Source organism: Choloepus didactylus, chromosome 11 (genome assembly GCF_015220235.1).
Source record: "Choloepus didactylus isolate mChoDid1 chromosome 11, mChoDid1.pri, whole genome shotgun sequence".
Taxonomy (NCBI): Eukaryota; Metazoa; Chordata; class Mammalia; order Pilosa; family Megalonychidae; genus Choloepus; species Choloepus didactylus.
Genome location: NC_051317.1, coordinates 81,716,569 through 81,723,782, shown reverse-complemented (window position 1 = coordinate 81,723,782; position 7,214 = coordinate 81,716,569). Strand labels below are relative to the sequence as shown.

Below are 7,214 nucleotides of genomic sequence, written 5' to 3'. Positions count from 1 at the left end.
CTAGTAACTGTTAAAATTCTTTTGTTATGTTAGGACATCAAAATAGCTATCACTTCAGTTATTTTGATGTTATAGTGTTTGGGGGACTTAGGAGGTGATCTGTAGATAAAAAGAAGTTACACAAGAGACAGTGAAAATTAATTTCCAGCTGTGTTGTAATCATAAGAGAAAGCAAAAGGTACCTCCTAAGGGAGCTATTATATGTCCAATTAATTTCCTTGAGAATGGAATAAATTAGCAAGAGGATCTGAACTTTTAGTTAATTCTTTGTTCCCCAACATGTGGGTGTATTATATATTCTTAATAGGGAAACTATTAGAATTTTTGGAGCTGAATTATACTGAAACTATGATGACACTTTAATAAATCCACAAGAATGAAAGAATTGAAATTGGATCCACTTACTAGGATTTCTGAAACCTAATCTAAATTGATATGAGATGGGAAAAATACCACTTTGAAATAGAGACATGAGCCCTTACTGCAACCTTTTTATCATCACTTGGGAAATTGCAGAGAAGAAGAAAATAAAGAAAATAAGGAGGAATGGAGGAAATCAAGAAGGGAGCTTTATGTAAGTATTGGGACTGAATACCTCAATCAATTTTTGACCCAAAAATCAAATCCAACTTCCTATAAAATTGTAGATAAATTTTTCTGGCCCCAAGTAAAGCTTAGTATTTCTAGGTTGTTTTGTTAGATGCACCAATATGGCATGCCAATGTTATATTTTAAATGTAGCTCTAAGAAAAGATTTTACTTCTGCACCATAAATTGTGCTTCTGTTCTCAATGAAAAGAAAGCCATGGCCTGGATTGGTGGGAGGGCTTTGGTGTCAATCCTGAATTAAAATCTTGGCTTTATTATGGTTTAGTTTTGTGACCACAGGCAAGTTACCTTCTCTGAGATATAATTTCTCATCGTTAAATGGGTATAATAATTACCTGTGTCAAGGAGTTTTTGTGAGGATTAAAAGAAAAAAAATCACCCACTTGACAGAGGTCATCTCCCCTATTCTCCTTTTCTATTACTCACAGTATTTAAAATTTATAACATTGAGAATTCTCATACTTTGCCCTTCAAAGTATTTTTTTCAGGTTTCTCAGTGGTGCTTTTTCTCTCCTGAGCTCTAATATCCTTCTTCCTTATATGCTCCTTTCCAGCCCCATCCTTTCATCCTTGCCCTGGTATTCAATCCCGGTACTTACATAAAGCTCCCTTCTTGGTTTCCTCCATTCCTCCTTATTTTCTTTATTTTCTTCTTCTCTGCAATCAAACGATACCTTCTTTGATCCTTAGTGCTTTATCCCTCCCTAATTTGATGTCAGAGAACAATTCAGGTATACATTATATTTGTAAAACATGGTGGCATTACAAATAGTTTTCAAGGAAAAAAACCGACTCCTATGTTCATTTTCAGTCTCTGATCATATGTTTACATTTAAAAAGTTCATGTTGTAAATAGCCAATATGAATGTGTTTGTGGAGTGGTGGGATGCAGTGGAAAGAATACAGAGAGAAGCCTGTTCCTGTCCTGGCTCTGGTGACCCTTTGTGGGTCTGTTTACTTCTCTAGACCTCAGTTTGTTCAACAGAAAAATAAATCAGTTGAGGAGATTATCTCTAGGGTCTATGAGTTGGTATCTCTATAAAATGAGGATGTTTTTCCACTACTGGCTAACTTAAGAACGCATCGGACCACAACATCATTAATCCATTTTTTCCCCTGTAGTTCTTCTGCACGACTGCAGAGAAAAAGCAGAAGACGGCGTCTCGGAGGCAGGGATAGGAGTGCTTCCTGCCTGATGGGATAAGTACCCTCTTGGCCTTCTCTGATCCACTGGCTTGTTGGGCTTCTAGCTGCACAGATGCTCTTGCATGGTCCCCTTACAAAAGATCTTTAACTGAGTTTGTGAAAGGGCCGGACAGGGTTAAAGGTACAAGGTGGCCCTGGAAGAGAACAGATCTATTGGTCTGTCCTGGGAACAGTGCCCAAACATCTCTCAGCTGCAGTGAGAAGCAGCAGCAGAATTTCATCAGAAGCGAAGCTGCCATCCAATGGGTGTATCGCCTTAGGAGTGCAGAATGAGAAAAGACCAGAAACAAACACATTTAAACAAATGTCCCCATTTATCCACTTCCTGATTTGGTTTTTGGAGTATGGTAAAATGCTTCTCTTCCCCTTAAATGACAGCAAACTGAAGATCCAGTAGGACAGCCAGAGGTTTCTGTGTTACATAATGTGAAGGCTCACTGTATTTTAAGTGTTTAAGGAAAAGCTAATGAGAACTTTCCAGGGAAGATGTTGGGTGTTATTAACAGGCAAATATGTATGAGAATTCCTAAAAGAAAGCTTTATAGGGTGGAGTTGGAGGACCCGGGTTGGGGTGGGGGGCAGTCAGGGTATGGGATTGGGTGGAGATGGGAGAGAAAGGGTGGGGAACAAAACTTTCTTTCAGCCTCACTGGGCTGCTAGAAGGGCCCGAGAAGAAGGCTGGAGAGGAGAATGCATGAAAACAAGGGAAGTGCCCAGTGAAACTCAAATGACTCAAGACTTGAGGACAGGAGGGAGGACACTGCCCATGGCAAGGGGAAGAGCCTGGAACTGAAGGTGGAAAATATTAGGGGTTAGGAAAAGAAAAGAAAAGAGAAGGGAAGGGAAGGGAAGGAAAAGGAAGGGAAGGGAAGGGAAAAAGAAAAGAAAAAAGGAAAGGAAAAAGGAAAGGAAAAAGGAAAGTAAAGTAAAGAAAAGAGTAATCCCTTCAGGGAAGGGTCAAACTGGGAAGAGCCTGTGGACTGAAAGGGGTGTGGCCTCAGGGAGTCCCGGGAGTGATCTCTCAGGCTTGGAACCTGGGCCAAATCGATCAATCTAATGGTCTGCCTGGCTCCCTCTGCCTGCGGGCCCATGGCCCCAGCTGCCCAGTCTGCTCAGGACTCTGGAGCCAACCCTGTTTTTACAAAGAAACTGGAACAAAGAGTCCTAATCGACTGCCATCACAGCGGCCTGGCATTGTCAGCTCTACTGCGGGTCCTGCTCCATCTCAAAATTGATCTTTTGCCTTGTTTCCTTTTGTCTAACCTCTGCCTTGTGCCCAAGAATTACCTCTTTGTCTTATATTAATTCTGCTAATGTTTGATTAACAGATATTGTGTTGGTAGTCACACTCACTATCTCATTTAATCCTCTAATAACACTCTGAGGAGACCATTATTATATCCATTTGGCAGATGAGAAATTGAAGGCTTTAATTTTTTTGTTTTTGTTTTTGTTTGCCACAAATCATGGATGAGAGCCAGGCTTCAAACCAGGCAGTTTGCCACTAGGGCCCAATTGTGCACCCACTATGTCACACTGCTTTGCTGCCCTGCATCTGCAGCTACATTCAGTTTCTGTCCCGGATCTTTGTCCACTGCTCTGATTCTACTTGCATGGACCTCCTGCATATTCTTCTTTCAGTCCTGCTGCTGAATACCCTCAGCTTTGTCTGCCTCCTTCAACATCTGTCGATGATGCCCCAGCTCGGAGGTCTGCCAGTCTGTGGGTTTCGGCCATCTCTCATTCACTGGTTCTGCTGCTTGTGGAGACCTCTGCTTGGTGGTGGCCCCTGGCTCCCTTCAACTTTCTTTACTCTACAGTAGAGTTTAGCTGTGCAGGAGCTGGCACTGACACAGGTTGGAAGAGCATTCAGTCGGGTAAGGCCAGCTCTCAGAGTGTGATGTTGGTTGGAGATTTGGGATCAGGCCCTCAGTAACCCCAGATAGAAGTGAGTCCTGCAGGTTTGATTAGATGAGCTGAAGGATGCCTTCCCTTCAGTAGTGAACTGGGGTTATTTCTCATAGGAATCCGTGATGTGACTTGGCTTTTGCAGCTCTTCATCTTGAAACATGGCCTGCCCATGGAGCCCCACAGCCAATACCACACTTTGACTTTGTGTTTTGGTTAGGGCAGAGGTTCTCAATCCTTGTTGCCCATCACAATCACCTGGAGAGTGCCTAGAAACTTCACCCCTCTATTCCATCTGCAGAGGTTCAGTTTCAGATGGTCCGGGGTGAGGTTCAGACATCCATGGTTTTAATGAAAGTGCTCCAGTTAATTCTGTTGCATAGCTGGAGTTGCAAACGACTCGTGCTGGATGATTCTTGGGCTAAGATTATAGTGAACAGGTCTAAAGCAGGGTGGGCTGAGAAAGAAAGAAATCTCTAATGTTGCTTTGCATTGTGAACTCTGAATATTGTGGACTATAAATCTGATCAAAGAAAGAAGGCCACATAGGTTTCTTAAATTGTCTAAGAACTTTAGAGGAAGGATACCATGTATTTCAAAGGTGTCATGGTCCAGGGACTTAGAGAGGACACCAGAACTAGTCAGCTCCTCCGTGGGGCTGGGAGTTGCTCAGCATCAGCGTGACTGAGGAGAAAGTGCTTGGCTGGCAGGCTGAAAGCTCTGAATTTTATCCTAATTTGGCCCCTTCATTGCCCTGTAGCCTTGGGCTATTGTCCAGTGAACTGCCCAAGTTTGTTAAACTCTAAGTAAATCAGAATTACAAAGAGGCAGAATTGCTGAGGTGAGAGCAGCCTGGTACAGCCTGTGAAAAGGCCAAGTGGAAACTTATTTAAACTTATTTGAAATGTGGTGGTCTTTAGATGATGGCTGTTAATGACCCACATTTGATGCAAGAGCAAAGGAAAACTAAATATGCTTTAGACAGGATTTAAGACACACTTACAAGGTCAATGATTTTCTTAGCCAACAGGTATGCATTTACTTGGTTTTGCTCAGTTTTTTAAAAAAATTTTATTCTAGTAACATATGTACAAAAGAATATGAAACACTTCACAAATTTGCATGTCATCTTACACAGGGGCATGCTAATCTCTGTATTGCTCCAGTTTTGGTATATGTGCTGCCAAAGTGAGCATCATTTTTTTTTTTTTTTAATTTATTTAACATTTTCAGTTCCTGTTTCTAGCTTTTCTTTCTAAGCCTGTGAACTCTGAGGTCAAATTTAGGTTAAAGTGATGAGTTTTTATCAAAGCCTGAGATAAACCAGGCTTTTGTGGTTAAAAAGATAGTAAAGGCCTGCTCACAAGGGTTTTCATGTGAGATAAGCAGTTTCTGCCCAGACACAGCTCTGTGACTATGAAGGCAGGAGTGTGTGGTCCTTTGTCTTGTTGGGCCTCATCAAGGGGGTTGGAACTGGTGACCGATTACTACCAAATAAGGACGAATAATTATTGGGTGTTTACTGTAGACCAGACACTATGCTAAATTCTTTATGTGAACGATTTCACTTATTCCTCACCATGACCTAGGTTGTAACTACTATTATTATCACTGCCTCCCTTTTAGAGATTAGGAATTGAGGTTTAGAGAGGTTAAGTAACTTTCTCAAGGTCATATAGCTGCTAGGTGGTAGAGCTGACACTGTGATCCCAGACTCCACACTATAACTGCTGTGCTTATTTTACCTCTTTAAAGAACTCTGTCACCACTTCATAAGATTAGTTTTGCAAAACCAGCCCTTGGTGTGTCTGTTTATTTCTAGACAGATTGCCTTTTCATCTCTACTGGGAAATGTATGGTTATACCTAGCCATGACTGGTCAACAGGCTAAGCTTATTCCTAGTGTGGATAGCTGAATAAGAGGAACTGAGGTTAGTTTTTCTTGAGAACAGGAATGTAAGACTATGCATAAAAAGGACCAGTACAGAATGTAACCAGTTTATTTTAACTAAAAACAAAGCGCCTTTTCTTAAATAGCTTCTCCAAATTCATGACAGTTAATAGAGAATGACCATTGACAGACCTTTTTCAGGTCTAAAATTCCACAAATCTATGATTATTATGTAACTATTGTGTCCGTCACTGACTGCATGGTGTATTTTTGAGGAACTCTGACTTTTTCATGATTATTCACTTAGGCAAAGTGGGAACCTTTCTGATATTTGCAATACATATTATACCATACTGATTCTAGAGCAGCTGGAGATAGAGGCTACGAGGAATGCATTAAACTGGGTTTTGTCAGCAATTGACTGTCTATGGAGGAAGCAGTTCAGTGTGGGGGAGAAGCAAGGCCTGGGCTGAGACCTGGGCCATCTTTCTGGTTCTTTCTGGCTGGGGGTACCTGATGTATGACATGCCAACTTGCTGAGCAACCCCCTTCTCTCATCTGTGAAAAGACAGGGTTGGACTAGGTGAACCTCAAGGTCAGTGACAATGTGCCCCTTCTCTTCTTGTCCCTATACTTCTCATTAGACATCCCCCATGGGTGTGGTGGTCTTTGGATGATGGCTGTAATGATCCACATTTGATGCAAGAGCAAAGGAAGACTAAATATGTTTTAAACAGGATTTAAGACACACTTTATGAGGTCAAGGGTCTCTGGGAATTATCATCCAGAATGCCAGTCAGGTCATATAATCCGAAAGGGGTTGGCCTTAGAAAATTTTACTTGGGTGAAGGGAAACCGTGAATTGTGCTTCAAGACCCTTCTGTATTGGATACACACATATTCAAATGATAATATGAGAACCAGAGTTGTCTTCCCAGATAATTTATACAGAATTATGCTAAGCCTTCTGTACAGACTAGTGAGTAGAATGAGCCTTCCTAGATGAACAGACACCTCTTGAAAATCTACGTAGAAATGCAGATTCAGTTGCTCGTGCTCCCTAGCCTTTAGGTAAATCATCATATGGGAAACTGTCCTCTATTTGCATCTCCACATACCCACATGGCAGGAGTTCTTTCTGAAATGTAACTCTTGATGGACTTCAGTCAGGGCTAAGAGGAGAATCGTTGAAATTCTGTGTGTGATTTAAATGTTGCTGAATAATAGATTAAGAGGGAGCCTTAAGAAGCCCTCCAGTTCATCATGCTGCAAAGATGTGATCCTTGGTTTCCCCAAAAGCAAGCCTGAGTGAAGATCTAAGGTTCAAGTAGTTTCTTTGGGGAGAAGATCCTAAGAAACTTGTGAGGGAGTGGGGAGAGAGCCATTAGGAGGAAATGCTTCCAAGGTGGCTTTTGTGGACAGTAGAGTTCAGTCTGGGATATCTCCAGAATTGTGTGCCGGAAATCTGGGAGGTTATCCACTGATTCTCATTCACTATTGGCTGAGAACTTCCAAGTTGGTTTAAATGCAAGATGAGTGGGCTCCTGCACCTTTGGAGCAGGTCTTGAGGCAGAAAAGCAGAAAATTGTTCTGAGCTTAT

At 41.7% G+C, this 7,214-nt stretch overlaps 1 non-coding gene across 1 annotated transcript; it reads right to left on the bottom strand.

Annotated features, from left to right (window-relative positions):
- Positions 1–4,817: 4,817 nt before the first annotated feature.
- On the bottom strand, positions 4,818–4,919 carry LOC119506616. Its single transcript, XR_005211029.1, has one exon. It is a non-coding gene; the product is annotated as a U6 spliceosomal RNA (small nuclear RNA).
- Positions 4,920–7,214: the final 2,295 nt, after the last annotated feature.